This window comes from Ailuropoda melanoleuca, chromosome 10 (assembly GCF_002007445.2).
Source record: "Ailuropoda melanoleuca isolate Jingjing chromosome 10, ASM200744v2, whole genome shotgun sequence".
NCBI classification, from domain to species: Eukaryota; Metazoa; Chordata; class Mammalia; order Carnivora; family Ursidae; genus Ailuropoda; species Ailuropoda melanoleuca.
The window spans coordinates 97,951,710-97,973,206 of NC_048227.1; the positions used below are offsets into that span (position 1 = coordinate 97,951,710).

The 21,497-nt window shown below is 47.3% G+C and overlaps 1 protein-coding gene across 2 annotated transcripts in view; it reads left to right on the plus strand.

The window, feature by feature from the left end:
• The window catches only part of SCAF8 (SR-related CTD associated factor 8), a 202,140-nt gene that overhangs the window by 169,444 nt on the left and 11,199 nt on the right, over positions 1-21,497 (plus strand). The gene's annotated exons all lie outside the window — the stretch shown is intronic.

The window sequence follows — 21,497 nt, forward strand, 5'->3', positions numbered from 1 at the left end:
AGAGTGTTGTGCTTTTGTCTTCAAATACCAGTATTCCTTTGTGCATCCAACACATACTTATTAAGTACTTACTGAATGCCAGGTCCTGTGTGGAGATCAGGGGTGGGGCAAGGAGTTAAATAATGCCTGTGCATGTCATCGGGATCTGCATGTTGAAAAGGAGGACAGATGTGTGTCATATATTAAACAGCCGATGAATGCAGAAGAGCTCACATAAGCAAATAGAAGCCACATGTTTTCCTAAAAATGACTAGTTTATTAGCTCAACTTTCCACTACAGAAAAAAGATAACAGTGCTCTTTCTCTTTTTTGCTATTTTCTAGCCAGTAACAAGTTTATCGTTTATCTGGTTTTCGGAATCTTAGGATTATATCTACATATATTAGTGAACCACTCCTATGCAACAGTATAGTATTTCCAAGGACTTCCCCGATTTTCAGCGGCCTAGCAGCAATATTCCTTGGGGCCAGATTTCACAAATATGTTCTCAGTGGGCATTCCTCGCAGCAGATCCTAAACAGGACCCCCTCTTTTTCTAAATCCGTAAACATTAGTGAGAAAGCAAGTACCACCGTCCATGAATGCTGCAGTGAACGCAGCATGGGAAGTGACAAACTTCAAATGTAAGTGGATGGAAAGAAAAACTCACACTATTCTCAAGCCCAATGACCTTGACTTTAAAGTCTTAGGAAAATAATAAATGGAACACCAGACGCTATTTCTACTATCAAAGCAGTAGAATTCAGAGTTTTTGAGAGATCTCTCTTATATTAAAAAAAAAAAACACTGAAACAAGGATAGACTATAATGAGACAGTGGGAAGGAATACATAGAAATTTCTGTTATTCTTGGCCCATATTTTTTCTGAAGTGAGTTTGAATTTCCTGGGTTCATCTTAGCAGTTCACAAACAACAAGTCCCTAGATCCTTGTAACAGAAAACTGATGAACCCTGGAAGGAGGGTTGACTCAGTGTTTTTGGTCTAGTTATATCACGCTTAGATATATTACCATGAAATATAAAAGAGGAAAACAAAACCAATAGAAAACCAGTGAGTTGTGGACGTCATTCATCATCAGCTTGTATCTTTATCCGAAGCAGAAAGATCCATCAGCTCTAAGTACAGGAATTTACGTAACTGGAATATAAGACTTGGCATATGTAGATTTGCTTTGGAAACTCAAGCGTTTACATTCAGTGATGAACACCGGGCCTATGCGGACAATGCGTGTTACTTAAAATAAATCGAAGTATTAACTAGAGTAAGTGTCATTTGCTAATTATCCTTTTGGATGCCAGCCAAGACATAGCAGTCATGTTCCATTCAGCCAAAATTTTACCTATGCTCCAACCAAAAGCAATAATTCTCAGTATTCTTGACCATCAAAATTTTCAAATTAAGTTTCCACAAGACAACATCCCAATAAACTCTCACTGCTAGCATAGTAGAGGATCGAGCCTTCTTCCACCAACTTCCAGTTCCTAAGGAATTTGAGTCTATTTCTAAAAGGCACAAAAACAAGAGTTCTACTGGCTATAACCGTGCCCCCCCCCCAGTCTTTGCTGTGGCAAAAGGGCCTCAGAAGTCTCCCTGTGCTGGTTTGGAGGCAGCAGGCAGCGCCAGCCACGGAGCCTCGTGCCTAAAGAACCAGCTTCTCACTATCTTAGACACGAAGGAACAGCCGCTGTCTCACCACGAGCAAGGCAGAGAGGAACCCACTTAATAGAAGCACTGTGCTCGGTGGATTTCAGTTCATCCCTTGAACACCGCATCACTTAAGACCAGCACCCCATTTGAGTTGTCTACTCTCTCGCATCAGGGAAGCGTCTTATCAGATTTCTTCCACTGCCCGCAGAGAAAGCAGAATCTTTTATCACGCACATGTCTGCAGCTACTCTTAGCTCCTTCTTCAACTTGCTTCTTTTTCATTCCTTTCTCTTGACTTGCACTTGGGTTACTGGCTAAGTGCTTGCAGTTGGAGATGCTTCCAAGCCCTTCACGGTGGTTCCCAAATTGGTCTGCACATTTGAATCACCTGGCCAGCTTAAAAAAAAAATACTGATGCTGATGTCCCTTCCCTAAAGATTGCGATTTCTGGGTGTGTCCTGGGCGGTGGGAGTTTGAAGACCCCTGGGGGGATCCTGGTGCAGATGACTTTGGGAACTGCTGGGCTAGAGGAAAGAAAGGAAAGGCTTGGTAAGCCCAGTTCTGCGTCCTATCTGTGCCTCCTGTTATCTGTGTGACGGGGGCAAGTTACTTAACCTCGCGGAGCCCTGGTTTCCTCATCTGTAGAATAGAGATAATCATGAGGGAAGTTTTCTCATCTGTGCAGGGAAAATACCGTTTACATGAACTGATTAGTGACAGCGCGTGTAATGCACTTGGCACAGGAAATGGTGGCTGGCATTATTTATCCCCAGGGTAGAGTCAAGTTTAATCCATTCCCAAGACTTGGACACACACCACGGATGATGAAGTGATGTCAGCTTAATGAAAGTGAAAACGAGTAGCATGGCGGCCAGGCTCGCTGCCACATGGCAGGCTCCCCCCCACCCCCCCGACCCTCTGACAATTGCATTTTTCATCTATTGTTAGACTGTTGGAAAGAATGATAGAACCTTATACTCAGAGATAAGACTATTGTGTTCATCTGTTTTCCCAGGATGGGGTGACTCTGCCCAGGGCTTTGGTAACAGGATCTGCCAGGCAGATCAATCAGAGAAAATCTGGGAAGTGGACACTTTTGAAAGGCCGGCTCCACTCCATGAGTGGTGGCGCATTTGCTGATAGCTCCTGGCCACAGCCCGAGGCACATCCATAAGGACAGATGTGAAGGGAAGTAGGGGTGGGGCTGTCAGGGGCTCCCCACCCCTCACCTGTCCTAGGCCCTCGCCCATTAGAGTCTGCCACTGATTGTATTTTTAATCTAGTAAGTCTCTCTTCTCTCTTACAATCGTTCTTATTTATTGCTTTGTATTCATGCGAAATAGGCAAAAATTAACTTCATTTATTTCATTTTTTAAAAGATTTTTAAAATTTATTAATTTATTATTTATTTATTTATTTGAGAGAGAGCATGAAGGGGGCCCAGAGGGAGAGGGAGAAGCAGGCTTCCCACTGAGCAGGGAGCCCAGTGGGGTTGATCCTAAGACCCCGAGATCATGACCTGAGCCGAAGGCAGACCCTTAACCGACTGAGGCACCCAGGCACCCAGCAAAAATTAACTTCATTTAAAAAAAGAACCACAAACAGCATGCCTGTTGGGATGAAGGTGGTACCTACAGACTTTGGGGAGGAGAGAGAGTCTATCTCATCTTGCCTTGTGGGACTGTGGGGAGGTGTCTCTTGTGGCGGAGGAGAGGGGAGGTTAGTGGTGTGCATTCCCTGAGGATAGAACCCTAGAAAGGTGGGGTCAGGGTGCCTGGGTGGCTCAGTCGTTAAGCATCTGCCTTCGCCTCAGGGTGTGATCCCGGCGTTATGGGATCGAGCCCCACATCAGGCTCCTCTGCTATGAGCCTGCTTCTTCCTCTCCCACTCCCCCTGCTTGTGTTCCCTCTCTCGTTGGCTGGCTGTCTCTGTCAAATAAATAAATTAAAAAACAAAACAAAACCCTAGAAAGGTGGGGTGTCAGAGCTGAAAGGAACCTGAACAATCACCTGAACCCCAGGGGTTCCTAACTGTGAGCATGTGGAAATTATATGCAAGGTTGTAGGTGTATTGAAATGTCTCTTTGACTTAGACAATAGCTTTGCTTCTGATTTGCAAAGAGCTTGGTAATTGTCCCATACTTAAAGACTGAATTTACTAGTAAGGAAACCCGGACGAAGGAAGCTTGGAAGCCACACAGTCAGGAGCCCAGTGGGGATAGAGTTCTGGCGGCCACACCGGGCTGCGCACCCCCAGCTCCAGCTCCATAGCGGGGCTGAAGCGGCAACGGTGGGTACGGGCTGTTGAAACCACAGGCTCAACTAATCCACCCTAGATCCCAGCCCAAGGGCGACGGTGCGGACCGGGAGCAGAAGGCGGTTCCCTCTCCCTTTAACCGAGGAGGTCACATCCCCTGAAGACACTGGGAAAAAGGGAGAACTGTTGTAGCCGCAGAAAATTCTCGTTATTTTGCTCTGCAAGGAAGAATCAGTCTGGCTAAGAGTCCGAGCAGGGATCTGGCCTGGTCTAAAGGCATTCCGGCCACTTACTGTGGAGAGCAAGTGTCTTAGTTCTGCTCAACAGAATCCCATCGACTGGGTGGCTTATAAACCACAGACATGGATTTCTCTCGTTCTGGAGCCTGGGAAGTCCAAGATCAAGGCGCTGGCAGGCTTGGGGTCTGGTAAGGGCCAACTTGTCGCTGGGTCCTCCTCCCTTGTGGGAAGGGAGACGGCAGGCAGCTCTCTGGGGTCTCTGCGTATAAAGGCGCTAATCTCATTCCTGAGGGCTCTGCCGTCCCATCCTAACCGCCTCCCAGAGGCCTCCAGATACTATCACACTGGGGATTAGGTTTTCAGTTTATGAATTTGGTAGGGGAAGCAGGGGGACACAAACGTTGTCTAGAGCATTAGGCAAAGGCCTAGAGGAAGCAGGATGGTTTTTCTTTTTCTTTCTTTTATGTGATTTAGTTTTCACATGGGCTCATTGGCCAAAGAGAGGCCTGGCAGGATGAGAGAATTCGACAACCGTCTCTTAAACCGTGACAGCAACAGGACCACCTTAACAATGAGTGAGAAAACGTAACCACGCAGGGCTTGCTTGTTGTGGTTAAGCTGGAGGTGGGGGGAGTATGTGGGGTCCACTGAGAGCACTTTATGGAAAAGGCTTAGGGGGACAGCCACCCTCCCCCGGAGAGCGTACGATCCAGGGCCGAGCAGCTCAGGCCCCGAGCCGTGTCTGTTCCTCTGCATGCTGGTATCTCACCTTGGCCTCCTTGAGCCTTAGTTTCCCCCTCCATAAAATGGGGACAGCTGTGCCTACTTAGTGGGATTGTTTGAAGAGAAAATGATTGAAAGTACTTTCCAGATCTCACGGATCCCACCTGCGCTGTGTTGAATGTATTCTGCGTTGTGAAATCACGTCACTTTAAATTACAGTTAATGTCATTAGGAAGGAGGGCATCAGGCCTAATCATTCAAGTCCTGAGTCTCAGATGAAAATGAAAGGTCTTGAATGATCGCCTTCTGTTTACCTTTCACATCGGTTGCTGTGTCATATGACTGACCTCCAACTTTTCTTGATTTGTGTTTTTTAATTACTCAAGTAAGGAAGGGATACATTCTTGTTCTAAGGATCCTAACAAGCACAGAAGCCTATAGAGTAAGTGGTGACTTGTCCATGTGTTTCTAAAACAGCTACTAATCAACTTTCTAGGTAAACTGCTCTGGCCGAGCCCCGCATGTGGTAAGGCCTAGAAAGTGTCTTTGATATGCACTTGGAGTTCTTACATGCCCGTTGATCTAGCCTAATATCACGGTTTTCTTGTGACGAGGGTTTGAGGAATTTTGCACTCCAGGAAATAGCATTTCGACAGAGGCATTTTCTCCTTCAGAAAGTGTCCCTCTAGCAACGTGGGGCACAAGAGGCTGACTTTGGCAGGAAAAGACATGGAAGGAAGCAGAAGGGATATAGAGACCATTCTGGGGGACGGAGTTTCATGCGGGCAGAGAATTTGGTGCTGCTATTACCAGACACCAATAGACCGTTGAGAGTGTGGTACTGGGGACCAAGGCCAGGCTGACCCCAGGCCTGCTGCTAGCACAGCCTGTGCCTCTCTGGAAATTACAGAAGGGGGCCTCTTTGCTCCTAGGGTATGCAGCATGGCAAGAGGAGCAGCACAGGTGGGTTTCAGCTCCTGCTCACCCCCTCATAGGTGCACTTGTACAGTGTGCAACTTGTACAACCATGCTCAGCAGCCCCAGGACAGATCCAGGAGTTCAGCCATTCCACCCCAGCCAGGAAAAACAAGGATAATACTGAAAAGCCAGGACCCTGTTCACTTATGAACAGCTTTTGGACGCATGGTGAGATAGAGGAGAAGGTACTAGGGAGACAGAGAGGTTAAGGACATTCCTTTTCAGGTCCTGGAAAGCATCTCCTTCAAACTTATCCTTTGTGGGTGTTCTCAACTTCAATCCCTCTCTCCCCTCCCTACTGCTGTTCTTTCAAATTCTTCCCCAAGACAGGATCTGTTCACTTCCTCATTCAAAGGCCTTGCCCTTCCTACCCTTATCCCTAGAAGTGTGACACTGCTTCCAAGGGCCACAGAGTGACCTCTCCATGGGTGGGGTTGGAAGGGGCTCGTCTAGAGCCTGGCAGAGGGAAACACCAGATCTCAGGTCATGGGCGCCTCAGGTCATGAGCGCCCAGGCTCATGCTGGGGGGCCTCTGATATGTGAGGAATAAATGCAGTTGAGGGAGTGTGGGCGCCTCTCAGAGCACCCCCTCTCCATGTCTTGCTCTATATGCACCAGGTGTCCGGTTCCCAGGGCTGCCTCTGTGCTCACGTGCCACCCCCTCTTCCCTCTGCATCTCCCCCCCCCTTCTGTCTCTTACAAGGACACTTGCTGTTAGATTTAGAGCCCACCCAGATAATCCAGGATGATCCCATCTAGAAATCATAAAGTACACCTGCAAAGACCCTTTTTCCAAATAAGGTCACATTCACAGGTTTCAGAGGGGAGGACACGAACATAGGTTTTGGGGGCCACTATTCAACCCACTAACACCATAATCCCAAGCCTGAATTATGTCCTAATGTAATTTTCTCTTTTTCCCTTGGGGTCTGCCAGTGCCTTCATGGCACCGCTAAGTAGAATATGAAGTTTCTGGAATATTACTTGAACGTTGCTGGGACACCACTGACTATGAAACAGAATTCCGTATAAGGGTCCAAGCTCATGCCCAAGATGTGTACTTAGGAAAGACCCAAAGATCCTTAAATCTGTGCTTTCCTCTTTACCTGCATCATATTTCCTAATCCAAAGCCATCGTCTCTTCCCTGAATTAGTACAGTACCTTCCTCACAGGCCGCCTTTGGTTTGCTTTCCAAAGGGACTGTTCCGGAATGTAAATCTCATTGTGCAAATACACATCACACATGGAGATACCCACATACCTGTTCCCATTGCTCTTGAGAATAAAACCCAGATCCCCAAGGAGACCCGCACAGGCCCATGGTGATGTGGCTCTGTCCACCTCTCCAGCCTTCCTGCCATAGAACCCCTGGCTCGCAGACCTCAGGCCACGCCGGGGTGCCCTGGGCCCAGTAGCAATGCCCCGGCCTGAGGGCTGTTTCCAGGCTTTGGAAGCCTGTAGTTTTATTTTGAAGGCTCTCAGTTCATATCATATCAAGCATACTAGAATGAATCCACCTGCCTTGTTAAATATTTTTTGGTGCAAAGATATTTTAAAGGTTTTCGTATTTCAGCTTTTGAAATTACTTGACTGTGAGTGACTCCTTTAAGGGGACAACCTCTGTGCGCTTGAGAAATCTTCTGAAGGGAGAGCACATTTTGTTTTGTTTGCATTTTATTAAATAGTAATTTCAACTTTGTAGGGTTCTTTTTTTTGTATCTTGAGGACAATACAATGTTTTCAGATCTCATAGCTGTCAGGCAGTTAGTACTGAGATCATGGGAATATTGGTTTAGTCAGAAATTTCCTGATATGTAGTCCCAAATATACTCATTATTCATGTCACTTGGTACCTCAGGGTCTGTGTGGCTCAAATAAATGATGGGAGCCTCAGAATGCCTGTTCAGCTTTTGATTTGTAATCTGGACTCTAGCCCCATAAAAAAATAATGTTCAGTCAGAGACCAAATTGATCATTTTGACTGTTTCTAGGAAAAAGGCAAGACTTAAAAGGGATTTGGTCAGGTAATCATCTTATCAAACTTTGAATGTCCCACTAAGAACATTCTGCTCGTTGCTCTAAGTTTGGCCTGCAGGTCCTCCCCTGCGGAAGCTGGTATCATGTGCTCTCTGCATCTCGCTCATTCTAGAAACATTTGTTAAGCTCCTAAGCAAAGAACTCTGCTTGCTATGGAAGAAAATGAAAAGCCGAATGAGGCACAGAGGCCTGGAGATGGTTGGGGGGACCAATGTCACACTTCTACAAGGGAAGATGAAGTCCCTGGTTTAATAGGGAACAAGAAAGTGCTGGACTACGGAGAGAGGAGCTGGCATTTCAGAGGCGGAGGAGAGGGATGGAGATGGTTTCATGGAAGAGCTGTTGTTCCAGCTGAGCTTTGAGCTTTGCCGATAGGGGCAGGATGGGATCCCCAGGTAAGGAAACACCAGAGCAAAAGCAGGGGGAGGGGGACAGGCAGAGCAGGAGCAGTAAGGAGCTCTGGGTGAGAGGAGTCGTAGGACTTGTGATCTGATCACATGCTAAGGAGCGTGACACTCTGTGCCTTCTGTCTTCTCCGCTCACGTGGAGGGCAGCATTTTGTTCATTTTAAGATTTCAACAAAGGTATCGATTCATTTAAAAGGTCATATCTAGGGGTGCCTGGGTGGCTCAGTCGGTTAAGCATCCCCCTCTTGGTTTCGGCTCAGGTCATGATCTCAGGGTGGTGAGATGGGGCCCTGAGTTGGGCTCTGCACTCAGTATGGAGTCGGCTTCAGACTCTCTCCCTCTGGCCCGCTCCCTGACCCCCGCAAACTCTCGCTTTCTCTCAAATAAATACATCTTAAAAAGAAAAAGATCACATCTAATAAAGGGCAGGCACTGGTACCTGAAATGCAACAATGTGCAGAACAAAGTCTCTGATTTCATAGAGCTTTTAATCTAGTGGGAAGAGACACATTGCTATGATCTCCTGGGCGGCTACCCGTGCTGCACAGAGAACGGGGGTAGGGTAAGGAAGGAACGGAAAAGGGGCGGGGAGGCCATGGCTCATGCTTCACGTATCAGGGAGGATGTCACTGATGAGGTGACATTGGTTTGATTAGAGATCAGAAAGCTGTAGGAGGTAAGCCAGTGTTGATGAATTGAAAAAAATTAGAGGGGTGCCTGGCTGGCTCAGTCGATTGGAGAATGCAACTCTTGATCTTAGGGTTGTGGGTTTGAGTCCTATGTAGGGCGTAGAGATTACTTAAAAATAAAATCTTAAAAAGGGAAGGAAAGGAAGAAAAGGAAGGAAAGGAAGGAAGAAAGGAAGGGGGGAAAGAAGGAAAGAGTTAAATTAAAATGAGTGCCGTTTGCTGTTCGACAGCTTTGTGTCTGTTTCCGTGGTTTTCCGGTGTGCGGGCCTGCCTTCCCCGCCTGGAGAATGTCATGCATACACCCGGGTTCAGCTCTGCCTGCAGGCTGTTCTGAGCTGGCCGGAGCGGCACAGTCATGCCACAGGCATCTCCGGGAAGGCTGAGTAGGCGGCTGGGATCCTGACTGCAGCGCCATCCAGATGTGGGCTCCACTCCTTCTGCGCCCGGGACGAGCTCTGGGACGCTGGGCGCGGCAGTGAACCCGGCTGAGCGGATGTGCCCGCGGCTGACGTGGAGATTAGTCACGGGGAAACGTGGGAAGCCCTCGGCGCCGCGCCTCGCACAGACCGCGCTGGCCGTGCGCGTGGCCCGCAGTCGCCGCGGTAGCGCAGTGCGAGCGGGACCTGAGGGTGCGCGGCCCTGGTTCGGGTCCCGGCCCCGCGTTACTCGTTCCCCCGACGCCCACTCCCCGGCGGTCTCGGGCTTCTTTCCTGGAAGAGCCTGAGCTACTTAGATGGACAGTAGGAGCCTGATCCGGGATTTCCATCCGCAGTCAGGCTCCATAATAAGTATTTGATGAGAAGCGAATCATCGGCTGTAATTCAGCTGGAAAGGGCCCCAGCGCAGCAAGTTGTCCAGTAGAGGGAAATGGCTTATCAAGTCTCAGGAAATGAATTTCTTTTTGTCAGATCTGTTTTGGGAAATTCTTCATCATTGCTTTCAAATCCCATTTTTATAATAATCAGAGTAGCATTAAAGAGATCAAGGATAATCTTTTATTTATTTATCTATTCATTTAAACAGTAGTTCTGGGTTTTGGTAGTGAAATGTGCCTCGCTTTGGGGCTCTAGCGTATGTAACCAAAATACACAACGTGGCAGAAGTGGGGAGGCAAGTGACAAAGTGCCTCTTTCCAACCGACAAGCTTCAGTCCCCCGCGCCCCGCCACTGGCTGAGTGGGGAGCTGCGAGGCAGAACCATCGAGCTCAGTCTCCCCTTGGAGGGTTTTCAAATTTCCCCTTACATGCGAGGAACCCTGAGATGGGGGGGGCGTGGCAACTCAAGGTACCCCCGGAGCCGAGCTCGTGGGCAGAGTCCACGAGAGGACAGGGTCCGCAGACGCCGGCTGGCAACAGTGGGAGGGGACCTGACTGCGCAGACACGCCAGGCCCCAGGAGCGCCCCTGGAGGGCAGCCTCTAGGGGATTCAAGGGGCTGTTTCAAGCCAGCGACTGAATGTCTTAGGGTCTCACAGCCCAAAGGCCACCGTGATCCTTTCATCCGAGCCAGACTGATCACAGTCGGATGTGAACCCCAGCTCTGGCGAGGCTCTGACTTACTGTGAGATAGCCGTTGCTCACTGCTGAGCCAGTCATCAGCATGTTGGCACAAGATGTTGAGCGAAGGCGGCGTCCTCTAGTTCGCCATCCTTCCTGCGGAGCGCTTCCGTTTGCCCGCCTTAGTGAGCCGCTGAGTGTGCGCCTGGAATGTTCGCGCAGCAGCTCCTCTTTCCCAGAAGGGCCATGGTTCTTCTCCCCTTTCACTGAGCAGAGCCCGTGAGGGTGTCAGGGTCTGAGGAAGAACACGGGGATTTAGAAGCCTTCCAGAAGGTTGCAAACCTGGATTTTAGTCAACATCAAGAAAAAAAGTGCTGATTGAATTTCACATTTTCTTTTTGTATCCAGTCATCCTGGTTTGCAGAGATGTTGGGAAGTGGGAGGAGAGGGGATATAAATGGGCCTCAGTCGGGGCTATTGGAATAATCAGAGTCAGCCACGTATGCGGCAGCCGGAATGCGGTGTTTTCTTTTCATGCATTGGCCTCCTGACAACTTTGATTAGGAAGTTCCACCATCTAGGCACCCGGGTGGCTCAGTCCGTTGAGCCTCTGACTCTTGAATTCGGCTCAGGTCCTGATCTCAGGGTCGTGAGATTGAGCCCCACGTCGGGCTTCATGCTCAGTGCAGAGTTTGCTTGTCCCTCTCCCTCTGCTCCTCCCACACCCCCTTCAAATGAATAAACAAAAGCTTTAAAAAAAAGAAGTTCCGCCATCTTGAGAGAACCAGCACACTGGTTGGTGTGGTTTCCAGAGCACAGATACACACGCCAATTTAATGCTATTATTCTGTCAGAGCCAAACAGTCCAGAGAGGTCACCCTAGTCAAACCTGCTTTTGTCCATTTCCTTTCCCGTGTCTATACCAGAGACCTCTGGAGATGGCAAGTGAGGTGTGTTCCTCCAGTTCACAGGACACCCAGCTCAGTGAGACCGCTACTCAAGACCTTAGTAAAAATCTAAATGGCCTCAACAAGTTTATAAAATGTTCCCGCAAAACCAGAATGAAATTCCTTGGGCCACATGCCGGGTGGTCAGTCACTTTGAAACAGCCCCCCTACCCCACCCTAAGGGAGAGAACAGAGCAGGTAGCCAGCTAGAGGGGGCTATGGGACCACTCAGGGTAAGTGGCCTCACTAGAGACCAGCCCCTTGCAGAAGTAGATTAGTTAGGACTGGGACTTTCCCCTGAAAGGATGCACCCCTTTGCCCCCTCATCCATCCCTCACGCACACCCAACTAGGGACACACACACAAGGAACAGACCTTATTTGTGGGGTGCTTTCTATGGGCTGGGGACCCCAGGTGCTTTGTGTACATTTCCTCACTTAATCCTCACAACAGATCTACCAAGTGTTCTCTCTCATCTGCACGATGGAATTCAGGAAGGTCGGGCACTTACCCACCTACCTACCTAGCCACCTAGCAGGATCCCCCAGACAGAGACTGAGAGAAGGACAGGTAAACACGTGAAGGTTTCAGGTTCCCTGCTCAGAGCCAGGAGCTGGGTGAAAGAGAGCAGGGCTTCCATGTGCTCGGGCAAGCTCCCAGCCAGGATTAACTCCTCTTTCTTTCCTGAGATGAAATATATTTTGGCAGTCTGGTAAAGGAAATGATGAATGTGTTGTTGGTTAAAAAAAGAAAGAAAGAAAAGGTCAAATCCAATGAATCACTGGAAGCCCTTTATCATTCTGGGGCCTCTAGTTTCAGGACTGCTGATACCTTGTCTTGCATCTTGAAGCTGACTTCGGCTAGACAGAAATGGAGCCCAGGAACTCCAGCTTAAGCTCTTGATGCTGCAGTTCTCTAGGGAAGGGCTCTGGAAGGAAGGAACCAGGAACTAAAGTCTCCAGTGGGGTGTCTGATCTCACTCCTCTAACAGGCAGGCCATGGGTGGGAGTATATGCCCCTAAAACCAAGAGGCCTGAAAAGTTGAGAGCTGAACGAGGTAGGTAGGGTGGAATGAAGAGGCAGGAAAAAATCGGAGCACCAGATGGGTCATTTATTCAGCCTTTGACAAATACTTATTGCAGCTCTGGGATGCAAACAGCTGCCCGCATAGGACGTATGTTCCAGTGCACTGGTGACATGCGTGATCGTATGTTCTAAGACAGAAAGCCATGGAGAAATGGCTAACAGCATTTCAGTTGTAATTAATGTAAGATGAGGCCAAGAGTCTGAAGGAGAGAATTTGTGGGGGGTGAGAGAGAATGAAACGTGTCGCCAAGGAAAAACTCTCCCTAGAGAGGTGACATTCCAGCTGAGACCGAAGGCTGAATGCCCCTTGGGTGTGACGGCAGCCCCTGAGGAGTGGTAGGTGGGAGAATGTTATCATTCTATCACACGACTTCTGGAAGGATGGAAGTGGACTGTGTGTGGTAGCGGGGAACCCAGCTCGGAGGCTCTCCCTCCCAGCTTAGGGGAACTATGCAAAGATGAGAGAAGTGGAAATGAGAGAGGAGAGAACCTTAGCAGGACTTTGTAGGGGGCTGGGTATGAGAAGGTGGGCAGGGCGGAGTCAGGGACCACTCAGGGATTTCTGACTGGGCCCTGTGATGCTTGTCTGGGGTCCTAAAGAACCAGGGGAAGAGAGAGCGGGGAACACTGGCGCATCCACGGGTCAGGGATGAGGTGAGGAAAAGAAGAGGTGGGAGTTCTTGAAGGATTAACCAAATGAGGCTGTTAGATAAAGCCCTTGACGCAAAGCTGGGAGCTGTTACTGCATTAGGAACCGGCCAGATCCCTTCTAAAAGCCAGGAGAAAACAGAACAGGAAAGGACAGGTGAGGCCTGTAGGGCAAGGCAGGGGAACCCTATAAATGCTGTATGTCGTCTTAGGGTCACCAAGGGGAAACTCGAAAGCGGTATAAGGCGGGAATGGGTTTCCATCCCTGAAAACCTGCAAGTGAGACATAGACAAGCCATCAGTCTGTCCTCGGAGGTTCATGTTGTCCTCCAGGCTCCCGTCATGGGCCGGAAGCTTCTAGATAGATCTCTGACTCTTGACTGCAGCAGCATTCGAACACTAGCCTGGCTCCCATGCCCTCAGGCACGTGACTTCTGGCCTTGGCGAGCCAGGAGCAGTTGCCTTCAGGATGCTCTGTGTCTGCTCTCTGTCCTGGAGGAGAGGCGTCCCACCAGCCCCTGGGGGCTCCTCCTGCTTTTCGCTCCGCCGGCCCCCCACCTTGGCCCCCCTGCGCTGTCCAGTTCAGCCGGTCCACAGAGACATAATGTGGTGAGGACACAACAGTGAGGCGATAAGCAAATGAGAGCTGGGGCCCAGATGTTTCTCTGTGATCCCAGATTCTTTCTGTACCAAAATACACAATCAGTTTCAAACATTTGCTTTTTAGGGCTTCAATTAAATTGAATATGGAACTTGAGCTGAAATATTCACACTCAAAGTAGATTTCCACTGACTTTACACAGGTATCTGACCTGAATGAGCTCAGCGCAGTCAGACGTCGTCATGAGGAACTAATATTAGTCATTGGAGCACCTGTCTTCTTATCAGAAAATGGGGATAATCACATTTATTCATTTCATAGGGCAGGTGACCTGTAATTACTGAAAGCTAACATTTTTAAAACACAGAACTTGAGTTTTTCCTGTGGGTGCTTTTTATTTTTTATTTTCATTTTTTATTTAAATTTTAGTTAACATACAGTGCAATATTGGTTTCAGTGAATTCATCACTTATGTATAACTCCCAGCGCTCCTCACAAGTGCCCTTCCTAATCCCATCCCCCATCTAGCCCATCCCCCACCCACTTTCCTCCATCAAGCCTGAGCTTGTTCTCTATTGTTTAGAGTCTCCTATGGTTTGTTCCCTCTCTTCTTTTATCCCCCTTCCCATTTGTTCATCTGTTTTGTTTCTTAAATTCCACGTATGAGTGAAATCATACGGGATTTGTCTTTCTCTGACTGACTTATTTCACTTAACATAATATATTCTAACTCCATCCATGGCCTTGCAAATGGCAAGATGTCATGTTTTAATGGCTGAGTAATATTCCATTGTAAACATACACCACATCTTCTTCATCCATTCATCTGTCGAAGGACTTTTGGGCTCTTTCCATAATTTGGCTATTGTTGATAATGCTGCTGTAAACATCAGGATGCATGTGTCCCTTCGAATCAGCATTTTTGTGTCCTTTGGGTAAAGACCTAGTAGTGCAATTGCTGGGTCATAGGGTAGTTCTAATATAAGTTTCTGAGGAACTTCCATAGTGTTCTCCAGAGTGGCTGCACCAGTTTGCATTTCTGTGGGTGCTTTTTAGCTACAATTTATCGCTTCTAACACACACAGACACACACGTGCACATGCACGCCCTCACCCCTTCTCATGAGACCACAAGTATTTCCGCAAGGTTCCCTCGCAGTCCTAACGAAAATGGCTCACGGTGGCCGCGATGTCACAGAAACAAAGGCCAGTGTTGCAAGCTTTAAGTAACGTGTTCCACTTATCACCTTCCCTTTTAAGTTTGTCATCTAGGGCATATCAAGATCAGAAAAGATGTCGTAGAGAAGCCGCTGGGAAATGCAATGCATGGCTTCTGTTTTCACATTTGGGGCCTTCCCAAGCCTTCCTAGGCCCCAAGACGAAGGTGGGAAAGTACACAGCTTGCCCCCTTTCACGGCTCTTCCTTAGCAGGACAGCAAGAGCAGCCTGTGCCTGAGTCTGCTGCCCCTCCACCTCCCCTGCTTCCCTGCCCTCCCCCGCCCTGCATTCTCCCCCCTTTAACGCATGGGGAGCCAGGCTGGGCAAGAGGGACATCAGGGAAGTCACGATCCCCACCAGGGGGCAACATCTGGGGGCTTCCTGAAGGTTCTGCGCATCCTTCCTGTACACCCATTTCCCATATCAAGACTTGTGCTTCAGAAGCACACTCTGAGTGGCCAACAGGGTGAGCCTGAGAGAGGTGTCACAAAGTCATCCCTGGGCTGGGGGGCCTTTTCCTAATGCTCTTAGGGCAGGACGTCTCACTGGTTCCCATCCACCTACCGTCCATGGCAAAGAAGAAAAGTAAACTGCCATCCTCTAGGGGCTGAGGGCACAGCAGGGGTCAGTCACAAGCACTGAAATAGGCTGTTTTATCACAAAACTCCTGTGTGATGATCGAAACATGGGCAAACTTTGCACTCAATTCCAATGGACAGGTCTGTTTCCATCCAGCAGGCGTGGTTCGTGCTATAGTGAACCACGGAACTCCCCGCCTGCAGCTCCTGTCGTGGGCCCTACGAGCATGTTCAGTGTTTGTCGGAAGGCTCCTCGGTGTGCCCCGGTGGCCCCGAGCCCTCTATGGCTGGGGGACCCCTCAAGGAAGTGCCCTGGCAGCTTGCAGAGTTGTTTCCACACTGTAACCCTGGGCCTTCCAGACACTACTCTCTCTTGTTCCGCCCGTCCATCTTCCTCCCACCTTATCATTATATCATTATCTCGCCTTTCCTACCTGGGTGTTTCCCCAGCTCCCACTGTTGAGTCTGTGGGAAAGTGAGATCCTTATCTCTCTGCCCCTTTTTCCTTCTTGTTTCTCCAAGACCGGTCGATCTTGCAGACTTTCCTGCCAGTTTCCCAGCTTTGTCTGCTGTTTGAATGTGTGGGCAGAGCTGCGACCTAAAACAAACAAGTCAATAAACAAACACAAACAAATAGGGCATTTCCAAGCTGACCAAGAAGTTCCCACCATATCCCCTCCCGTTGGTGGTTACGTTTATAAGAGAGTAGACATCACGTCTGTTCTGAGGCCGGGCTGAAGTTCGGGGGAATTTGGAACAACAGCACAAATCCCACATGGAGATTGTTCCTCCCACCTCTCCAGCATTGAGTCAGGAAGGCAGCTCCCATGCACGTGGAGATCAGCCCCATACCCATGTTTGAACGGACTCTTCCAAAACTCAGTTTGGTCAAGCCTCATAGAAACAGAATCTTAAAGAAGTTTGTGGTTGCTAATGTTGTGATTTAGCAGGTGATGGCTTAAATGATGGTGAAAAATGTAGGGAAAAAATTCTTCTTAGCTAAAGTAGAAAATGTGCAGTAATCAGGGATGGAAGAAGCATCCTGGTGATTTTTTTTTTTTTTTAAATGGTGTCCTGCCCCTCATCTAAGAGTCTTACAAATGTAGATAGTAGTGGGAGTACTAAGTACTCACAAGCACTTCCTGTGCATTAAGCCCTGTGCCAACGGCCCACCTGCATCCCACTACTTAGTACTCTTTACACCCTCTGAAGTAAATTCTTATGACCCCCCATTTTGCAGATGGCTTAAGGGGACTTCAAAACATCCCCGAAGTCACTTTGCTTCAAAGCAGCAGAGTCAATATCCTAATCCTGGTCCCTCTGACTCAGAAGCCCCACCGGGTGACACACCCAGACCCACACCCCCTTCTTTCTCTGCAGAAAGCTGGCTTTTCTTCCTGGTAAGAAACAATATCTAAAACTAACAAGGGCACCAGAACTCTGGAATCACATTTATCTTTGTGGTTGGTAGTGTATTTCCTGCGTTTTGTTATTTTAAATTTAGGGAATCCATTTAGCGAGGCACTATGTTTATTTTTCCGCTAGAGGTTATCTTGTCTCTTCGCAGTTAGAATGATTTCTGATAAGGAAATATTTACACCTATAATTTAGCCAGGATATCTTCTGGATTAATTTGATCAGTTCCTGAAAGCTCCAAGGGCTACCACCAAGTCCTATGAAGGCAGTTTTCAACATCTTTATAAAGGCTACCTCAAGAGGGAGCTCCTTGCAAGCCTTTGATGTATTTGGTTCTCTCAGGCCTGAAACTTGGTTTTAAACATACAAGACTTAGAGTGAGAACAGGGTGGTGATTGCCAGAAGGGTTGAAAGGTGGTTGCCAAAATGGGTGAAGAGGATCAAGAGATAAAAGCTCCCAGTTATAAAGTAGATAAGTCACGGGGCTGTGATGTACGCACGGGCGACACGGTCAATAATGCTGTACTAACTTTGTATGGTGACAGATGGTGACCAGACTATTGCGGCCATCAGTTTGCGATGTATATAAATATCGATTTCTTATGTTATACACATGAAACAGAATATTATGTGTCAATTATACATCAATAAAAATTTTTTTTTAAGAGAACAGATTGCAGTCCTATTGGAAGTTCATGGAAGAGGCATGAGGAAACAAAATAGAAGTGCAGGAATTTGAATTCTTAGGATGGAGGCCATGAAGATCCAGGGATTTAGAGTCTATAAAAATTACTATAAAGAAAACTTGAAGACAAAACGTCTATAATTCTTTTAGTATGTAGAATCACAGTACTAGACCGGCTCCCCGGAAGGCAGGGTGAATTGCCTTTCTCTATTGTTAAGTACCTTGGGTAGGACACAGTAGGGAGGTGGGAGGTAGGATTCTCGCTTCTCCTCAGTAACCATTGTACATAGTTTAATGTACTGATTCGGTATCCAGGCAGGGGGTGTGAGGGCATTTGTTTTTTGCTTTATAAAAATCATATTAGCTCTTCTGAAGAAAATGCAGAGGCACAGCTAAAACAGCAGGAGAGAAATGAGAATGGAATTCTAAAAAAAAAAAAAAATTAATTATTCCAGAAAAACGTATGAAAGGAGGAGCAGAGGAATTAAAAAACAACAATAACAGTTGGAACAAATAGAAAACAAATCAGAGTAGCAGATTTAAATCCAATCACATCAATAATTAACATTAAATGTAAGTGGACTAAATACTCCAATTTAAAGGCAAAGATTGTTAGACTGGAAAAAAAGACCCAAAGATACGCTGCCTTTAAATATAAATATGGGTAGGTTGAAGGTAAAAAGAGAGAGTAAGTATGTCCTACAAACAGTATGCTTTAGAAAACTGGAGAGGCCATACTAATACAAGATAATAGACTTCAGAATGATAAATATTATCAGGGATAAAAGGGACAATTTTCCAGGAACACATCACAATCATAAATCTGTATATACCTAGTAACAGAGCTTAAAATACATGAAGAAAACATGGACAGAATCTAAGGGCGTGATAAGCCTACAATCGTAATTGGGGATTTTAACATCTTTCTGACAGTAATTGATAGAATAACTGGACAAAAAAGCATTTCCATTCATCTAAATGGGCCATCCACTGGGGTACTGAACTGGTATCAGCCAGTGGATGCTCTACTCACAAGAGGTTTCTACTTAATTTTCCCGACTAATGAAGAAGCAGCTGTCTCAGCATCCTCTGTTACACAAAGGACGTCTTGAGATTGATTATAATTGCTGTGAGAGTGAACCTGAGGTCTTTACCTTGGCAAGCGAGCTGCAGAAGATTTCCTCTTCATCCCCACCCTTGAGATCAACCCCATAGTCTAGACAGGGTGAGTTTCTAGTGAACAGAGTAAATTGCTTCTGCCCAAATAAGGCAAGGCCCTTTTCTCCAAGGACCATTCCATAACTAAGAGAACCCAGGCTGTCAGGAAGTGGGCTCCAGGGAGGGCCCTCCATGCTCAATGTTTGATTATGCTGATGAATCCTTAAGTTCAGCCTGGAGTTTTACCTATGTGGTTAAGTGACACTTAAGATCACAGACCTGTTATCTTTCAGCCACTCACTTCAAGACCAGACTGTTGTTGGAGGGGCTGCTTAATAGGATTATCACGCCAGGAGCAGCCTCCAGCTCCCAGCTTCAGGCAGAGCCCGCCACCCCTCCCCCATCACCTACGGATTCTCAGCTTAGCCGTCTCCTGTATTGATCAGCAGACCAGTTTGCCCACCTGCATAAATGATAAATTCAAAAATTGTGGATACTCTATCAAGATAATACAGAGTAGTTATTTAGGTTAAAGCATCTCGGGCTTCTGTTTCGGTGAAGGCACATGTGGTCGTGGAGACTGGACCCTCTGGACTGGTCTGGAAGTAATTCTTAGTTCTGAATTGATGTTTTCTTAGTTCAATTTAAGCCTTATTCCCTTATGTTCTAACTTAAGAGGAGCTGGAAAACACAAGATCTCCTGTTATCCAACTCTATGGAATAGATGGAAATAAGGGCACACGAGCTCAAGTTGAACCAAGAAACCAGTTAAGGAAATTGCACCTATTTGGTGATTTGGGAGGAAATATTCAAAATCAAAAAATATTGTATTTTGTTAGGCAAGGGGAAGAAGTCCTAAAATGTACTGAATTAACAGGGAGCTGATTTGCAAAGGGCTTTCATCTGTAGACCAGTAACACACGTTATAAGATTCCACCCAGAGCAGGAGAAAGTCAGAAAAACATTAGGGACTAATCCATGGAAAAGAGATAAGACTAAGTACTCAGGCTAATCTATGGCATCACTCAACCTACCCTGCCCTGAGACACTCGGGTGCCCAAGTCAATGCTTTTATTTTTAGAATCGAGATTGTGATAAATGCAGTGTTTGTTTCTTTTGTACAGTACATTTGGCATCCACTATTCTTTCCATCTGGTTTCCTCAGATAGGTTCGTAACTCTACCCGATACCAAAGAAAGCCTTTGTGTGCCCCTTAAATCCTTACTGGTCCCAGCGGTGGGTCCCCAGACGGAATATGGCATTTCCCCATTTTGCCTTCAGAGAAAGAAATAGAACATGAAAGAAAGACTTTTCACTCTAGCCTACTGAAAGGCCCTACCATTTCCCCCAAACTTGCAGTACTACCTAGATAATAAATGAGGGATGGGGGGGGGAGATGATGGTATCATTTCAGAAAGAATCTAATCAATCACCTAAATTAGTTAGTTCTCTTCTAGTGATTTAATTACATCTTCCAAAGAGGAGAAAAACTTTTGGAGCCCATTTGTTTTTCTGGAATAGATGTAAGAAAGGAGAAAGTGGTGGGGGAAAATTTTTTTTTTTACCTTTTTTCTTCAAATTGTTTAATGTGTCAAGAATCATGGCACTTGGGGCACCTGGGTGGCTCAGTTGATTAGGTATCCGACTCTTGGTTTGGGCTCAGATCATGATCTTAGGGTCATGAGATGGAGCCCCACATTGGGCTCTGGGCTGGGTGGGGAGTCTGCTTGAGATTCTCTCTCTCCTTCTCCGTCTCCCCTGCCCCCCCCCCACTCATGCTCTCTCTCTCTCAAAAAAAAAAAAAAAAAATCAGGGCGCCGGGGTGGCGCAGTCCTTAAGCGTCTGCCTTCAGCTCAGGGCATGATCCCGGCGTTCTAGGATCGAGTCCCACATCAGGCTCCTCCACTGGGAGCCTGCTTCTTCCTCTCCCACTCCCCCTGCTTGTGTTCCCTCTCTCGCTGGCTGTCTCTCTCTCTGTCAAATAAACACATAAAAAAAAAAAAACTTAAAAAAAAAGATCATGGCATTTTACTGGAAAAAGATCACAGGACTCAAGTCAAAGAGGTCACTTATTAATTTTGTGACTTTGGGGATCTTCTGAGGCTCAGTGTCCTCGTCTGTAGACCGAGAAGTTCAGTCCTTTCCTCCCTGCATCTGGAAAGTGTGTGAGGGGGCCATGCTGCAGGTGACGGGCTCACGCGGGCCAGGGGTTGGTGGACCCAGCGGAGTTGGCAGACAGCCCAGTTCACCAGTCTTCATTACAATCTGGAGCTCCTCTCTACCCCTAGTTAGGCCTTCTCCTTACCTGTTTTTCCTTTCCCTAAGTTCAGGCCATTATTGCCACTATAACAGCTTCCTCTTTTTCTTTTTTCTCTTTGCTCTTTCACTCGATGGGTCAACACTCATGTTTTTCATCATTTACCATGAGCCCAAGCTGCAAATGTGACATCTCTGTCTCCCAGACGATCTTTAAACACTTCACAATACTTTCCTGTTTAAAGGGATGAATTCTTTAGGTTCGTTTTTCTAATCTTAGGGGTCTGTACTTTCGTATTCCACGCTGAGCACCAGGATCTGAGTTCTGGTTTGGAAAGGTGATCTGATGAGAGAATTGAGGTCATTGCTGTACGTGACTCCGTTTCCCAGCAGATGCTCCGTGCCTCGGCCTTCGCCTCCCACCCCCCCCAA